The sequence below is a fragment of the Rattus norvegicus genome, chromosome 2 (assembly GCF_021556685.1).
Source record: "Rattus norvegicus strain SHRSP/BbbUtx chromosome 2, alternate assembly SHRSP_T2T, whole genome shotgun sequence".
NCBI lineage: Eukaryota > Metazoa > Chordata > Mammalia > Rodentia > Muridae > Rattus > Rattus norvegicus.
The window spans coordinates 38,907,473-38,925,971 of record NC_141535.1 but is presented as its reverse complement, the minus strand read 5'-3'; the positions used below and the strand labels follow the sequence as shown (position 1 = coordinate 38,925,971).

General features: G+C 37.2%; 1 long non-coding RNA gene and 1 pseudogene across 2 annotated transcripts in view; both read left to right on the top strand.

Moving 5' to 3' along the window:
- Positions 1–16,380, top strand: part of LOC103691446 (uncharacterized) — a 275,993-nt gene extending 259,613 nt beyond the window's left edge. For both annotated transcript variants that reach the window (XR_015673883.1, XR_015673884.1), the window contains 2 exons: positions 2,323–2,408; positions 15,406–16,380. This is a non-coding gene — a long non-coding RNA (uncharacterized LOC103691446). The remainder of the gene's footprint in view (positions 1–2,322; positions 2,409–15,405) is intronic.
- On the top strand, positions 5,180–13,968 carry LOC147996052 (large ribosomal subunit protein uL1 pseudogene; annotated as a pseudogene).
- Positions 16,381–18,499: the final 2,119 nt, after the last annotated feature.

Genomic DNA, 18,499 nt, shown 5'->3' with positions numbered 1-18,499 from the left:
TTTTCATAAGTTTGGGTATGTTTTGATGCAATTTTCATTGAATTATGCAAAGTCTTCAATTTCTCTCTTTCTTTCTTCCATGAACCAGAGATCATTGAGTAGAGAGCTGTTCCGTTCACATGAGTGTATAGACTTTCTGTTTTTGTTGAAGTCCATTTTTAATCCAAGGCACCATTTCAATTTTCTCATATCTGTTGAGGCTAGCTTTTAGACATATTATATGGTCAATTTTGGAGACATTTCTATGAGGTGCTGAGAAGAAAGTATATTTTTTTGTGTTTGAGTGAAGTGTTCTGTAGATATCTGTTAAGACCACTTGAATCATAACATCAGTTAGTTTCATTATTTCTCTCTTTAGTTTCTGTCTGGATGAACTATAGTTGATGAGTGTGGGATATTGAAGTCTGCTACCATTAATGTGTGGGTTAGATATATGATTAAACTTTAGCAATGTTTCTTTTACAAATGTGGGTGCCCTTGTTTTGGGGGCATGGATGTACAAAATTGAGATATCTTCTTGGTAGATATTTCCTTTGATGAATGTAAAATGTACTTCACTATCTCTTTTGATTAATTTTAATTAATTGAAAGTCTATTTTATTACATATTAGATTGGCTACTCCAGGTTCCTTCTTGGATCCATTGGAAAACATTTTTTCCAGCACTTAACTCTCTGGTAATGTCTTTATTGCTGAGGTGTGTTTCTTGTATGTAGCAGAATGATGAATTCTGTTTTTGCATTCATTCTGTTAGCCTGTGTTTTTTACTGGGGGATTGAGTGATGTTGAGAGATATTAATCACCAGTGATTGCTAAATCATGTTATTTTGATGTTGTTGTTGTTGTTGTTGTTGCAATTGGTGGTGGTGGTGGTGGTGGTGGTGTGTATGTATGCTTGTTTTGTTTTTGCTGTTATAGAATTACTTATTTCCTATGTTTTCTTGATTGTTGGTTTCCTCTTTGGGTTGAAGTTTTTCTTCTAGTGTTTTCTAAATTTGTGGATTTGTCGATAGATATTATTTAACTTTGCTTTTATCTTGAAACATTTTATTTCCTCAATATATGGTAATTGAGAGTTTTGCTGGTTACAGTAGTCAAGGTTGGTTGGTATCTGTGGGGTTTTAGAGGCTTCAAGTCATATGTCCAGGCCTTTCTAGCTTTTACAGTCTCTGTTGAGAACTCAGGTATAATCCTGATAGGTCTGCATTCATAAATTAGTTGGTCTTTTTCCTTGCAGCTTTTAATATTTTTTCTTTGTTCTGTGGATTTAATTTGTTCTTTGTTTTGATTGTTATGTGGTGGGAGGATTTTCTTTTCTGGTCTAATCAAATTGGTGTTCTGTAAGCTTCTTATATTTTTATATGCATTTCTTTCTTTAGGTTGAGAAAGTTTCCTTCTATAATTTTGTTGAAAATATTTTCTGGTCCTTGTAGCTGAGACTTCACTTTCTTTGGGGTGGTTTGAATATGCTTGGCTCAGGAAGTGACACTATTAGCAGGTATGGCCTTGTTGAAGTAGGTGTGGCTTTGTTTGCCTTTGTGAGTGTGGGCTTTAAGACCCTCTTTCTAGCTGCCTGGAAGCCAATCTTCTATCTGCCTTTGAATGAAGATGTAGAGCTCTCAGCTTCTCTAGCCCACATCTGTCTGGATGCTGCTATGCTCCTGTTTTAATAATGAACTGAATCTCTGAACCTGTTAGCCAGCCCCAATTAAACACTTTCCTTATAAGAGTTGCCTTGGTCATGGTCTCTATTCATAGTAGTAAAACTCTAACTAAGGTATTCTTCCATTCCTATTATTCTTAAGTTAGATCTTTTCATGGTGTCCCAGATTTCTTGGATTTTATTCAGGAATTTTTTTAGGTTTAACATATTCTTTCAGTGATGTATCAATTTGTTCTATTGTATCTTCTATGCCTGAGATTCTCTCTTCCATCCCTGTATTCTGATCTTCTCTTTCCTAGGTTTTCCATCTCCAACATTCCCTCAGTTTGTGTTTTCTTTATTGCTTTTATTGATATTTTCATACCTTGTGCAGTTTTGTTTATTTCTTCTACCTATTTAATTTTATTTTCCTGTATTTCTTTAAGGGATTTATTTGTTTCTTCTTTAAAGGGTTTTACCTGTTTAATTGTATATTTCTGTATTTCTTCAAGGAATTTGCTCATTTCCTTTTTAATGACCTTATCATGTTTTTAATATTGGATTTAATTTCATTTTTTTTAAGTTGTGATATCCAGGGCTTGCAGTAGCATGATAGCTGTGCTCTGAAGGTGGCATATTACCCTTGCTTTTGTTGATTGTGTTTTTAATGCCTGTTTTCAGCCATCTTAATGTACTTGGATATTCCTGATGTAAAAGATATTGTGAGGGAAATCTTACTTCAATGTCCCTGTTACAGCAGGCCTCTGGTAAGTATTCTTAGGGAGCAGTAAAAGTCTCCCAGGAGTTGGGTGTGCCCCTGGGTACAAGGGGTACATAATTTGGTGGGAGGAGTCAGGGGAAGAGGTGACTCTACAATGGAGGTCTGGAGGACAGCAGGCCGCTCCCAGCATCTGTGTATGTTCTAGAGTATCCAGATCCTGTCCAGCACCTTTTCTCTTTCTGGAAGGTAGAGATGGGGGCATATGATTGATGGTTTTCTTGGGACAAAACTTGGTTTTGCAATAGTAAAAGTTGCTTGCTATCAATAATATCTATCTTTCTTAACTCTGGGCTATTCTAGGGCCAGAAACTGCTGCTTTCTAGGGGATTAACACCTGTTGGTTAACAGGTGGGGATTAAAAAAGTGATTACTTTGGTACTTTGTTCTTTCCCTGCAAATCTCTCACTGATTTGGTAATAGGCTAGGAGTTTTATTAATGCTTTGTAAGTCAGGAAAAGAAAGTCATCTTCACAGAAAGATAAACTTTTACACAAGTAATACACATACCCACATTCATAAGACACACATATTCTGGTCCCAACATGATCACCTGTCTTACCAATTCAACAAGTATTCATGCATATTTATATACACACACCTATACTTAAATATGCATATATGCATATATTTACATATATGCATATTTGCAGAAAAACTTATTCATTTTAGCTAAAGAGGAAGCTCCAACCTCTACTGCTGAGATAAAGAAAAAACTTTTATCTTTTTATAGCTGAATAAAAGAAGTCTCTTGGTAAGAAAAAGACCGTTGCTTATTTTTGTTGTTCTTAATCCTTTTACATTCTCAGGAGAATAGGACACATAGTCTTCCAAACAGCTTTTTCCAAAAATTAACAGCAAGTTAATTTAAGTCAATAAATTGAATCAGAAGTTATAGCAAAAATGTTTACATGTGTTACCATTAAGTCCAGTATCTAACTAAACATTTATTATCTGTCACTATCTCCATATGCTCATTAAAAGTTTAAAACAATAATTCTTCTTTTTTTCTTTTTTTATTTACTTGAGTATTTCTTATATACATTTCGAGTGTTATTCCCTTTCCCGGTTTCCGGGCAAGCATCCCCCTCCCCCCTCCCCTTCCTTATGGGTGTTCCCCTCCCAACCCTCCCCCCATTGCCGCCCTCCCCCCATAGACTAGTTCACTGGGGGTTCAGTCTTAGCAGGACCCAGGGCTTCCCCTTCCACTGGTGCTCTTACTAGGATATTCATTGCTACCTATGGGGTCAGAGTCCAGGGTCAGTCCATGTATAGTCTTTAGGTAGTGGCTTAGTCCCTGGAAGCTCTGGTTGCTTGGCATTGTTGTACTTTTGGGGTCTCAAGCCCCTTCAAGCTCTTCCAGTTCTTTCTCTGATTCCTTCAATAGGGGACCTATTCTCAGTTCAGTGGTTTGCTGCTGGCATTCGCCTCTGTATTTGCTGTATTCTGGCTGTGTCTCTCAGGAAAGATCTACATCCGGCTCCTGTCGGTCTGCACTTCTTTGCTTCATCTATCTTGTCTAATTGGGTGGCTGTATAGGTATGGGCCACATGTGGGGCAGGCTCTGAATGGGTGTTCCTTCAGTCTCTGTTTTAATCTTTGCCTCTCTCTTCCCTGCCAAGGGTATTCTTTTTCCTCATTTAAAGAAGGAGTGAAGCATTCACATTTTGATCATCTGTCTTGAGTTTCGTTTGTTCTAGGGATCTAGGGTAATTCAAGCATTTGGGCTAATAGCCACTTATCAATGAGTGCATACCATGTATGTCTTTCTGTGATTGGGTTAGCTCACTCAGGATGATATTTTCCAGTTCCAACCATTTGCCTACGAATTTCATAAACTCATTAAAACAATAATTCTTATGTCATAAGTTAGCACAGTTTTGTCAAGAGGCAAATCATCTGCCTCGTGTCTTAATTAGTTTTGAAATTTTGTATAGATAAATCCAGTTCATATATTTTTCCATCTTTATTAACTTGGGTATTTCTTACTTACATTTTGATTGTTATTTCCCTTCCTGGTTTCCAGAACAACATCCCTCTAACCCCTCCCTCTCCCCTTCTATATGGGTGTTCCCCTCCCCATCCTCCCCCCATTACCACCCTCCCCCCAACAATCATGTTCACTGGGGGTTCAGTCTTGGCAGGACCAAGGGCTTTATCTTCTATCCTTGCACCTACAATAAATTGTCCATTCCTAGTTTATGACCTTTAGTTATCAGATAATGGTCTCACAGATAACCTAGAATGTTTTCCATGATCATAAATTTGTTCCAAACATGCTTTCTATCATAGTGCAATTAGCTTAACTCATGAAGGTTTACAGAGCCCTAACTGCAGCTTTCATACTATTGAGGGCTAAAAGCTATTTGTATAAATTTAGGAATTCTATAGAACCATTATTAGGAATTATGAAAACATCAATATGTCTATACAGTGTTGATTTAAGAGAATACATCTTTGCTTATCTGCAGAAAATCTGCCAAACAGGGTGGTTAATAGCCAGAAATCATTAGACTATTTAATGACAGGAAAAATACAACAATAACAAGGATTGATCCTGAAATGAAATTTCTGAGAGCCTTGCAACTCAGACTTTACCTGTCATAGCCATGCAAAATGATGAACCATCTCCAGAAAGTCAATTATTAGTTTTTGCCTCCCTAGATGGTTCTTGACACCTGAGCACTTGTCAGACAGACTTATGTGCCTATTTATAACATGTTATGCAACATAAAATTCACATTAGGAAGCATTATGATAATGGAAAAATTATCAAAGTAACAATAACCGTAAAAATAATTTTTGGATCAGAATACAAATTACTCTAATATTCAACAACCTCAATGTATCAATGAAAAATTGCCTACTACCAGTATCTCAACATGCACACTAATAAAAATTAGAAACTGATGACTAAAACCTATAAGAAAAACAGAAGCTACCTTATCTCTGGAACAAATTTTTAAGACAGCAAAGCTAGAGAAGTTTTCAAAGGCTAAGCAAAGTTATGACTATATTTCTCTCAAAATTGCTGCTATAAAATAGACTATTATATTTATAACTAGTAGATGTATTGAAAATATTACATTTGGCTGCTTCACTCAGTAGGTTATAGCATGGTGTTCTAAGTCATGAGTTTGAACTCTGTAAGGGCTAGCAGTTAATACTTTGGGATTGGAGAAACCATTTCTTGCAGAGGACTCAGTTTTAGTTCCCAGCATCCAAATATCATACCTCATGGGTATCATAACTTCATTTCAGCGGTTCAACACACTTTCTTGGTCTCTGCAGAAACATGCATATATGTAGTACATCTATACACACTTTGACACAACAATAAATAAATCCTTTGAGAAGATTATTAATGTTTCTTTATTTCTGCTGACCAGTTATAGTCCATTGCAATGTAATTTTGTATGAACATCTAGGACTAAAAAAATTTCATGGTAGAATATTTTGAAATAGAATAAGCATGGAAATTTTTAATTGTCTATCATGAGATGAATCATGAATAGACTTTTGCTATACTTATAATATTAGAGAAACACAATTATTTAAAAATGGTAAATGGAAAGAAATTGATTATATCCTAGACATGTTTTAAAATAAAATGTTAAGAAATATAGAATTGGGGTCTGGAGAGGTGCCTCAGCTGTTAAGGGCACTGACTGCTCTTCCAGAGGTCCTGAGTTCAAATCCCAGCAACCACATGGTGGCTCACAGCCATCTGCAATGAGATCTGATGCCCTCTTCTGGTGTCTCAGAAGACAATTATTGTGTACTTCTATAGAATAAATGAATCTTTCTTAAAAAAGGAAACATAAATTAGTGATTGAAGAATTTTTTTCTGGAAAAGTTACTAGTATATTTGATGGTAGGTGGAAAAGATTCTCTCTGCTATATCCTTTATCCATTAATTTCTTTTTTCCCAATTAATGCTTCTGGGCTCATGGCAGAATATTAAACTGGATGGTCTCTAAGAGCTTCTGTTGCTTCAGTGATCATTTGGATTATAAGTACAAAAAAAAAACAGAGAAGGAAACAAAATCTATTTTCAATTAACCGAGAAAGAACACCATTATTTACTAAGAAGAATGTTTTGAAAAACATGATTTTGCTCACTTAGTTTCTATTAAAGTATAAAACAAAAAGATACTTCATGTTCTAGGCACTTTCCATGGTATTATCTGACTCTTACATTTCTGCTAATACGTTTCATTGTCTACACTATAAATTGCATGTTGCATGTGCGAGATAGTCTAAATTATCCTGGCAAAGTGATCTAAATGGAAGTTTAAACAGTGACCATTGGTATATTTAGTTTTAATTTCCCTCAGCCAATGCTTATGTTTATCATTTACTTACTGCTTTTTCTGGGAACTACTCATTGTTCTACTTTATCTTAATGTCAGAACAACATCATCTGAGGACATTTGTTTTCCATAGTCCATATGTTTACCATGCATTTAAAATTGTATCCATATGGTATACCTTGACAAAAATAGCTTAAAGAACTATTATCTCTTATCTAGGAAAAAAACTTATAATGAAATATGTCAAGCACAAAGAAGGATGATTTGTCTTTCTCTTCCTTTGTTCCTCTCTTCGTAAGCAGCTGAATACAAATCAATTTATTAAGACTTAGTCAAGTAATCAGAAATTCAGTTGGAGATGTATAAGATGTGTAGGAAAAGCAGTTGATAGAACTGTGCTGAAGTCGTGGGGTCTGTTTCTATTTCTCTCTCTATAAAAGTAGCTAGTGAGATGTTGGTATATAGTATGGGAGTCTAAGAGGCAAGGGAAAGTCAGCCTAGGAAAGGAAGTCAGCCTTAGTTTTAGTGTTCTTACTATGTCCTGGATTTCCTGGATGTTTCACATTTTCTTTGATGTCAATGTTTTCTATGGTATCTTCTACACCTGAGATTCTTTCTTCTATCTCTTGTATTCTGTTGGTGAGGCTTTCATTTATGACTCTTGATCTCTTTCCTACGTTTCCTAGCTCCAGGGTTGTCTCCCTTTGTGATTTCTTTATTGTTTCCTTTTCCATTTTTAGATCCTGGATGGGTTTGTTCAATTCCTTCACCTGTTTTGTTTCATTTTCCTATAATGCTTTAAGGGATTTTTTGTGTTTCCTCTTTAAGGGCTTCTACCAATTTACCTGTGTTCTCCTGTATTTCTTTAAGGAACTTATTTATGTCCTTCTTAAAGTCCTCTATCATCATCATGAGATGTAATTTTAAATCTGAACTTTGCTTTTCTGGTGTGTTGAGGTATCCAGGACTTGCTGTAGTGGAAGAACTGAGTTCTGATGATGCCAAGTAGCCTTGGTTTCTGTTGCTGAGGTTCTTGTGCTTGCCTCTTGTCATCTGGTTATCTCTGGTGTTAGTTGCTCTTGCTGTCTCTGACTGTAGCCTCTCCCTCCTGTGAACCTGTGAGCCTTGATCTTAGGTAGGTCAGCACTCATGAGAGACCACCTCTCTCTGGGCAGGATTTGGGTCCAGAGAGCTGTGCCAAAGTGTTAACTCTGGGGTAAGATGGAGTCCAGAAGGATCCTGTCTCCAGTTGCTCTGTGGTTCCTGAGCTCTGTAGTCTCTTGACTGGCCCCTCTTTGGCCAGTTATTAAAGCAAAAGTTTTCATCTCACCTGTGAACATAGGAGAGACAGCACTTCTGGGAGATCAGCTCTCTCTGGGCAGAATTTCAGTCCAGAAAGCTGTGCCAAAGGGTTAACTCCAGGGCCCAGATGGAGACCAGAAGGATCCTATCCCCAGTTGCTCTCCAGTTCCTGAGCCCTGTGGTCTCCTGGCAGGTCCCTCTTTGGCCACTTATTGGAGCAAAAATGTTCATCTCATCGCACCTGTGGACTTAGGAGTTTCAGTACTACTGGGAGACCAGCTTTCTTTTTGTGGGATTTGGGTATGGAGAGCTGGGCCACAGGATTAACTCTGGGTAGATGCTCACTTTTGACGAAAGGATTATTGAAAAGTCTCCACGTATTTGGAAATAAAATACTAATATCCAAATAGTACATATGTATAATAGAAACCAAAGGAAAAAGCCTTTCACTGAAACAAATAATAAAACAGCACTAAAGGATTTCTTGTCGCTAGATGATATATAGTGCTAAATAGCTCTATTATAAAAAAATTTCTGTGTGGTTAATTTTGTTTGTTAACTTGATCAGATCAAAATCAAATCAGAAACGTACACATACCAATGGGCAGATCTATGAGAGTATTTCCTGCAAAGATCAACTGCAAGGAAATATCCTTCCTCAGAATGGCTGCATTTTCTGATGCCCCAAGTGTCAGAAGGTTCAAGAGAAATACAATATTTTTCTGTTTGAAAAAAATACAAGAATTTCAAGAGGAAAATAAAAAAAACTAAATATAGTATTTAAGAAGATCAAGCAAATTTCCAGCAATACTGAAAAGAAGAACGACATTAATAAAGGATAGTAAAACTCTACAGTCAAAGTCATGATGATAGATTCAATATCAGTTGAATTCTTGACAAACAGTAACACGTTGCACTAAAGGAGAAATAGTTAGAGATGCTGAAGTCCGTTATTTTGCAAAATTAGCAAGTGCGAAAAGAGAAATAGTTAAGGTAAATAGCCACAGAACTTTAAAAAAGCATTCAAACTGAGTGAAATGGAAATTGTAGATAAAATTTTCCCACAAAGTAAACTACAGATGCAGAAAGCTTCAGTGGTGAATTATAATAGCTTTCTAATTAAACAAATAAGCAAATATTACACCAAGCATTTTAGAAAATTGAAGAGAATTGCTTATTTCTCAGCTACAAATGGAGGTCAATAATGTGCTAATATAAAGATAAACAGCATGTCTCTTATGAGTATATGAGCAAGCATCATAGATAGATTTTTAAATGTTAGATCCAATTATATATAACATATCTTTGACATTTATAGGTTTATTATAGGAGTATAACTGTAGTTTACAATTTGAACATTCCTTTATAATGTTAGAAATTAAAAGGAACCATATAATCATGTGCATGCATACTAAAATGTAATAACAAAATGAACATGCATTTCTGTAGTTGAGCAGTTGTTTTTGGAGGGGACAGTGCTTCTTTACTAGGAGTAGCTTGGACTTGGCTGTCACAGAAGGTAAAACAAGATGAGGAACTTTCAAATATGGTCTACACGTTTACTATCTTGATTTTTGATGATGGCTTCAAAGACTTGTATATCTATATAACTAAATCTATGCCTATACCTATGTTTAGCTATATCTATATTTATATATGACAAAATATACCCGTCCATATAGCTCATATATAAACAGTGTATTACATGTCTATTATATTGAAATAGCAATAATCTTTAGGATTCTCAGGAAACAATTGGATAATATCTGATGATTAGGTAATCAAAATTAATTTACCAATGATGATGATTGCTTGAGAGTGTCTTGAGACACTATATGTATACTGAAATTATCTCTATAAGGTTGTTTTACTATGTCTGCTTATTAATCCAGGCTATGACCTATTACATTATCATCCTAATTGCCACCGAGTTTTGCCTTCTCAAAGGCAAAACTTAAAACTCTTCTTTTAATTCAACTACAACATACAGGAGGGTCATATGAACTCAAGGGCAAATTATCCCCTATCAATCAAAGCAGAATTAGATTGCAGTCTGGGTCATTTAGAAACATAATGAAGAGGATTTGCACCACATACAGTCAAATTTCTTGTAATGGGCACCACAGGTCATGCTAAAAGTGTTAACTTATGTTCTTCAGGGAATGCATCTTTTTCTTTAATGTCTCTTTGGCAGTAGGTGTTTTATGTGCCCAATACAATGAAAAATCATAGCAAACTAAGGACAGAGCTGCTTCAGATTTAATTTGTAGAGCGGGGAAATGTGGCTAAGGGAGGGATGAACTTTGCTCAAGGCTACAGAATTATTAAATAAAATCTCGAGGTGCAAAAACCAAGATGTCCTTTTCCAAGGCCAAGATGCGTTTAAGGAAATTTCCAAAATATTGTTTAAAAACTAGAAGAAATGTGTGCTGTATTTTTTAAAGAATGAAATTAAACTAAGACTTAAGTTACCTCCCTTTTTTTCACATTTAAAGCATTGATAAAATACATTTAGATGTCCTCATGCCTCACCATAAATTTTTAAAGGCCATGTACTGCTGATTCAAAGGAAAGATAATAAGAATATTAATTTTTTAAAACTTCCTTTTGAAAATTTTCATTCATGTATAAAATGAAATATGATTATAGGTATTCTAAATTTTGTTTCCTGTAACTTCCACAATATCCTTCTCAACATGTCTAATTCATGTATCTTTTTTTCTAGTAACTAATTAAGTTCAGTGAGTAATACCCATATGTGCATAGGTATGACATTCACTGCACTATAGGAAATTTACCAAAGCCACATCCTCACAAAACAATGTATCTCCAAAAAGGAATTATTAGCTGAAAATAATTCCTGAATCCTTAGTTAGGGTCTAGAGACCATCTATACCATCTATTGTGAGATTTTTAATTTTTTTGTAGCTTGATTTTGTTGAGGTCTTATACAGAAAACTAGAACCACTTGTGTGTTCATGGTGTCAAAAGCTGTGTCATACTCAGAAGAGTGTATGCCACAGAAGTATTCCCCATGGGTTGTTTCAGTAGCAATGTCCCCCAAAGATTTAGAGTTTGGTTACTTCGTCTCTAGATGGCATCATTTGTGTATGTTATAGGTAAAGTCCTGGAGTTTAAGAGCATAGTATCATCCCCAAGGCACTCTTCCAAAACCATGCTTGCAGTTTAAGTCATGAGCCCTAAACATCCAGCTTCCAGTTCTAGTTGCTGTGTCTGCTACATGATGTGATCTTTGTCTACCATTATGGGCTCTAAGCCTCTGGAATCAGAACCCCAACACTTACTTCTATAAGTTGTCTTTGCCATGACACTTAGCACAGTGGTAGAAACATGAGCATTTGGCTAGAATATAGTACTATAGTACAGGCATAAAATTTTATGGGAAGCAGGCCTCAAATCCAATCAGAAGATGTTTCAAGTGCCTTGTATAATGTTCGTTTAGAATATAGCTTCAAAATCCATCATTATTATTAGTGACTATAGTAGTTCAAATGAGATTGGCTCAAATGAATTCACATCTTTGAATATTTCTTCCCTATTTGGTAGAAGTCAATGGGAAGAATTAAGAGGTGTGGCATTATGCAGAAAAAGTATGTGTTATGCAGGCATGCATGTGCACACATGCACATATGCACACACACACACAAACACACACACACACACAGAGAGAGAATATCATATAAGTAAAATAAAATAATTTTTAAAATAATGTATTTGAAAATCAAAAGCTTTTCGCTATAATTCCTTTAAACATTCATTTACTAAAAAGCTGCCTCTCTCCTAAGTAGTCACTACAGGGCTCAGGATCTATGCCATGAAGCTAGTCATTCATTTCTTGACAATTTAGTTCAGTCTTTATTGTGCTTTTTCTATAATAAAATTTTCTTTAATTTCAATTACAAAGCAAGTTTGTTTCTTTATTTTTGGCTTCATCGTCTCTTGCTATTTTACAACCTTCAGTCCACAAGAGTCTCTTATGTATTTCCTGAAGTAAAAGTCCATCCCCCCAAAAAGTTCTAGTACCAGCCATTTCCCCAAGATTCTAATACTCTTAGTCAATATTTTCTTTTACAAAAATGAAATGAAGGAAATATGTCTTGGTAGTATGTTTCTAATTATTTGTGTGCTAAGGCAAACTTCAAGAGCCACAAGAGTGCTATAACTCATTTGTAGAATAAAATACTGTGTCAAGTTGTAGATCAAGGACTCCTAACATATGTTCTCTGTAGGAGTATGGATGTACTTATCCATGGGAAGATGTAGGAGGTTAAAATAGCAGCTTGTATGCATTTTAAAGCAAAAATGCTAAAAGTCATAAAAGTATTGTCGGTAACTATAAAAAACACAGTAATTAGTTAATAGTCTATATCTAACAAATTATACTTTATAGTTAATTTTTTGACAACAAAAAATGTAATCTAGAACAATTTTTTTCCTTTTTTTATCAGATATATTTCTTTCCTTACATTTCAAATGTTATTTCCTTTCCAGGTTTCCTGTCCTTAAGCCCCCATTCTCTCCCCCTCTCCCATACAGGTGTTCTCCTCATCCATCCCTCTTACCCTCCCCCCACATTCCCATATTTTTGTATAGTTAATTTGTTCATTTATTTAAAGGAACTATCATTATACAACTCCACCATGAGGATAGTGAGAGACATTATAAATGGTCATTAGAACTAAAAAGATAAACATAAAGAAATGAAAACACTGTCTTCACTGATAATAAATTAACCCCACTGTTGTATTATGGTGACCTGTAGCATACAAAAAAATACCTCTCTGTGCCTTGGTCTTCTCCATCCCTACCGCTTTTATTGATGGGCATCTTATGAATGGTTCTGTAATCTCCAATATCCCAGAGTCTCCACTGCAACTTGAGCTTCATCGACACAGCTTCTCACAGTGATATCTAATGACCTTCTTCCAGGAACTCTGCCTTTACCACATTCTTTGTGAGGAACTCTGAAACCATAGAGCATAACTCTATGATCCCAACTACTTTTCATTTTCTCTATCTGCCAAGCTAGGTACCAAGAGGACAGTGGTGTCAGTTCTGCTGCTGACTGGAGATGTAGCTCAGCCTCCTTGGAAGGCAGCTATGCCAGCTTATGTGGGTTGACCCTCAGGAAGCTCTTACAAGACAGTTTCCTTTGAACAGCTGAGAACCCCTTAATTTCATGCTTTCTCCTTTCATGTGCATGATCTTCAAATCATGAAGCCTCTGGATACCTTTCCTATTAGAGCAATGAAGGATGCTACATTCAGTGGTGAGCAGCAAAGTCTTATGCGACATCCTCTAAAGGCGGTGCGGGAAGTCCTGCACCAGAACTAGCTTAAGCGCCACAAATTTCTAGAGACGATGGAGCTGCAGATCAGCTTGAATAACTACGACCCTCAGAAGGAGAAACCCTTCTCTGGCACCATCAGGATTAAGTCCACCAAGTTCTAGGTGTGCATCCTGGGGGACCAGCAGCACTGTGACGAAGCCAAGGCTGTGGATATCCCCTATATGGACATCGAGGCGCTCAAGAAGCTTAACAAGAACAAGAAGTTGGTCAAAAAGCTGGCCAAGAAGTATGATGCCTTTTTGGCCTCTGACTCTCTGATCAAGCAGATCCCATGTATCCTGGGCCCAGGTCTAAAAATAACTGGCAAGTTCCCCTCCCTGCTGACACACAATGAAAACATGGTGGCCAAAGTGGATGAGGTGAAATCCACAATCAAGTTCCAGATGAAGAAGGTGCTGTGTCTGGCTGCTGCGGTCGGCCACGTGAAGATGACCGATGACGAGCTGGTGTACAACATCCACCTGGCTGTCAACTGCTTGGTGTCCTTGCTCAAGAAAAACTGGCAGAATATCCGAGCTCGGTAAATCAAGAGCATCATGGGCAAGCCACAGTGTCTGTATTAGGATACTGCCATTACTCATTGATAAGTGGCTATTAGCCCAAATGCTTGAATTACCCTAGATGCCTAGAACAAATGAAACTCAAGAGGGATGATCGAAATGTGAATGCTTCACTGCTTCTTTAAAAGGGGAACAAGAATACCCTTGGCAGGGAAGAGAGAGGCAAAGATTAAAACAGAGACTGAAGGAACACCCATTCAGAGCCTGCCCCACATGTGGCCCATACATATACAGCCACCCAATTAGACAAGATGGATGAAGCAAAGAAGTGCAGACCGACAGGAGCCAGATGTAGATCGCTCCTGAGAGACACAGCCAGAATACACCAAATACAGAGGCGAATGCCAGCAGGAAACCACTGAACTGAGAATAGGACCCCCGTTGAAGGAATCAGAGAAAGAACTGGAAGAGCTTGAAGGGGCTCGAGACCCCATATGTACAACAATGCCAAGCAACCAGAGCTTCCAGGGACTAAGCCACTACCCAAAGACTATACATGGACTGACCCTGGACTCTGACCCCATAGGTAGCAATGAATATCCTAGAAAGAGCACCAGTGGAAGGGGAAGCCCTTGGTCCTGCCAAGACTGAACCCCCAGTGAACTAGACTGTTGGGGGGAGGGCGGCAATGGGGGGAGGGATGGGACGGGAACACCCATAAGGAAGGGGAGGTGGGAGGGGGATGTTTGCCCGGAAACCGGGAAAGGGAATAACACTCGAAATGTATATAAGAAATACTCAAGTTAGTAAAAAAAAAAAAAAAGGATACTGCCATTAAAAAAAAAGAATAGTTTCACAATTTGACACTTCAAGGATACATAATTAATATTCAAATCACACTGAAGTTTTAAAAAGTTTAAAATCTATAGAAATAAAGTATTATTATTTTGTATTTATTAATTCTCATTAATAAATAACAATCTGGCATCGGTATTTATACACAGGCTTAAATGTTTTGACAATTGTTAAAAGTGTATATAAGATTGGTAACGACGAGACTAAAATTCTTAATAGAAAATAAATGCATTTTCTGGTATGTTTCAGTACATACAGAGATGAATGATCCACACTTCAAAGCCAAGCCATCACCAGCATGCTTTTAATTATCCAGGCTTCTCTCAATAAGGCTCCACCATATCAACGAGGCAATCAGGATCCTCATTAGCTAATAGCATTTTCAATAAAGTCAGGTTCATTATTCTTTTTTCTGGGGTGATTTTGGGTCTGTAACTGCTGAGTCTTTTACTAAATATTTCCTATACTTCTCAAGAAACTATCACAGTTTCCTGCAAATGCTCATTCAACATCGCCTTTCCACTTGCAGTTCATACGAATTAAAATTATTTATCAACACTATGTTATCTGCAACCTATTCCTTCTGTGATGCGGTGTTTTAATTTCACACCAATTTACAAATATTTTGTTCTTTTTCTCTGCCAGAGCCTTACTGATTCGGATGAGGATGCTTGCAGTCTACCATCGATTGGGCTGAGCACAGGATCCCCAGTGGAGTAGTTAGATAAAAGACCTAAGGAGCTGAAGTGGTTTGCAACCTGGATGGGAACACCCTTCAGAAGAAGGAGAGAGGGATAGGATAGGGTGCTGATGTCCGGGAAACCGGGAAAGGGAATAAGATTTGAAATGGAAATAAAAGAAATCCAATAAAAGAAAAAAAATAACAACACTATCAACTAACCAGATCCCCCCAGAGCTCCCAGGAACTAAACCACCAACGAAAGAATAGGCGTGGAAGGACCCATGGCTCCAGCCGCATAAGTAGCAGAGGATGGCCTTGCCTGACATCAATAGGAGGAGAAGCCTTTGGTCCTGTGGAGGTTCATTTCCTCAGTGTAGGGAATGCCAGTGCGTTGAGGTGGGAGTGGGTGGGTGGGAGTGGGAGCATCTTCATAGAAGCAGGAAGAGGGGGAAGAGAGAGGGAAGAACCAGGAAAGGGGATAACGTTTGCAATATAAAAACATAAAATACCCAATAAAAAATAAAATTCAATTCAAAAGTGGAAAAAATCGAGAATACAAAAATGTTTTTAATAGACTAGTTAAAACTGGTGTGTGAAACATTATGTAGAAAATCATAAACCTGAATTGCACTCTGTTTTCAAGATTGTAGCCTAAACTGTAATAAGGAAATTAAAGGGTGTAGTCTTAATGTTATATGTTATAACAGTTCATTCAGTTTGAGTCTTCAGAGAAAAAAAATCTTAGTCGTTGGTATTCACATATTTTATGTGGTGAGTTTTGATATGTTTTCCATGGAATGCTCAAATTTTGGATGTTTAACATTTTAGCTAAAATTATAAATTCAAATTAAAGTAAAAGTACTGTGGCAGGATAAGAGCTTTAAATCACTATTAAACAGGGTTTCTTTAAGCTTAATATGAAAATAAAAGTATATATATATATATATATGGAAGATCTCAGATTACTTTACTTCTAAGTTGTCTAAGATGTAGAAGGCAGATGGAACTTAGCCAGAAGACTGACAGACATAGCTTTATTGTTTATTTATTTTAAACAGAATGTGGGGGTTTCAACATACTTCAATGAGGCTATGCCAGTGTTCTTATCAACCAAAGGAGAAAATTCATCATAATTTTAAGGATGCCTCCAGACCAAAAGATAGGTGAAATAATAAAGTGACTAGGTAATCAATTAACATCATATATGTTCCCCACGGGGGAAAATGTACAGCTAAAGAAAAAGAAACAAATTAATTCTATTTACACTACTTTAAAAATATGTTTAGTCTGGCAATTAAACAGGATCATACCAGCTGTGTCAAGTTGACATCAAAAAGTGGCCAGTGCAATTGAGCCCATGTCAACTTGACACACAAACACATTATAGTTAAACCCTAACCTTTTCATTCTTGATTATCCACAAGATCTCATATTGATATCAATATGACAATATAAAGCATTCCATCTTATAAAGTCACACAGCCTTTAAAAATTCAAACGCTTGATAACTTTGGTCTCTTTAAAATATCTAAATGTATCTAAAATTCCCATTTGTTTTTAATTGTATATTTTAATTTACATTTTAAATGTTTTTCCCTTACCTGGTTCCCCCCCCATAAGCTCCCTATCCCATCCTCCTCTCCTTCTTCTATAAGGGTGTTCCCCATCTCCAACCACCCTCCCCTTTCTCCTACCACCCCCACGACATTCCCCTCCACTGGCAGGTCCAGCCTTGGCATAAACAAGGGCTTCTCTTCCCATTGGTGCTCAATAAGGCTATCCTCTGCAACATATGCAGCTGGAGCCATGGGTCAGTCCATGTATAGTCTTTGGGTAATGGTTTAGTACCTGGAAGCTCTGGTTGGTTGGTATTGTTGTTCTCCTTATGGGGTTGCAAGCCCCTTCAGCTCCTTCAATCCTTCCTCTAATTCCTCCAACTGTGACCCCAGTTCTCAGTTCAAGGGTTTGCTGCTAGCATTTGCCTCTGTATTTGACATGCTCTGGCACAGCCTCTCAGGAGACAGCTATATCAGGCTCCCGCAGCATGAGTTTCTTAGCTTCATTGATACTATCTAGTAATGGTGGCTGAATATATATGGACTGTATACCTATGTGGGGCAGGTCCTGAATGGCCATTCCTTCAGTCTCTGCTCCAAACTTTGTCTCCATATGCCCTGCTATGAATATTTTTGTCTCACTTTTAAGAAGGACTGAAGCATCTGCACTTTGGTTGTCCTCCTTCTTGAGCTTCTTGTGGTCTTTGGACTGTATAGGTAATTCGAGCTTTTGGGATAATCTCCACTTATCAGTGAGTGCATACCATGTGTGTTTTTCTGTGATTGGGTTAGCTCACTCAGGATGATATTTTCTAGTTCTATCCATTTCCCTATGAAATTTCATGAAGTCATTGTTTTTGATAGCTGAGTAGTACTCCATTGTGTAGATGTACCACAAATTTTTTTAATCCATTCCTCTGTTGAGGGAGATCTGGGTTCTTTCCAGCTTTCTGGCTATTATAAATAAGGCTGCTATGAACATAGTGGAGCATGTGTCTTTGTTATGTGTTAAGGCATGATTTGGGTAAAGGCTCAGGAGTGGTATAGCTTCGTCATCAGGTAGTGCAATGTCCAACTTTCTGAGGAACCTCCAGACTGATTTCCAGAATGGTTGTACCAGTTTGCAATCCCACCAACAATGGAGGAGTGTTCCTCTTTCTCCGCATCCTCACCAGCATTTGCTGTCACCTAACTTTTGATCTTAGCCATTCTGACTGTAGTGAATTGGAATCTCAGGGATGTTTTGATTTTCATTTCCCTGATCACTAAGGGTGTTGAACATTTCTTTAGGTACTTCTAAGCCATTCAATAATCTTCAGCTGAGAATTCTTTGTTTAGCTCTGTGCCCCATTTTGTAATAAGGTTATTTGGCTCTCAGGAGTCTAACTTCTTGAGTTCTTTGTATATTTTGGTATTAACCCAAAATTAAAGATCTCTCCCAATCTGTTCATTGCCATTTTGTCCTAATGACAGTGTGCTTTGCAGTCTTATGAGGTCCCAT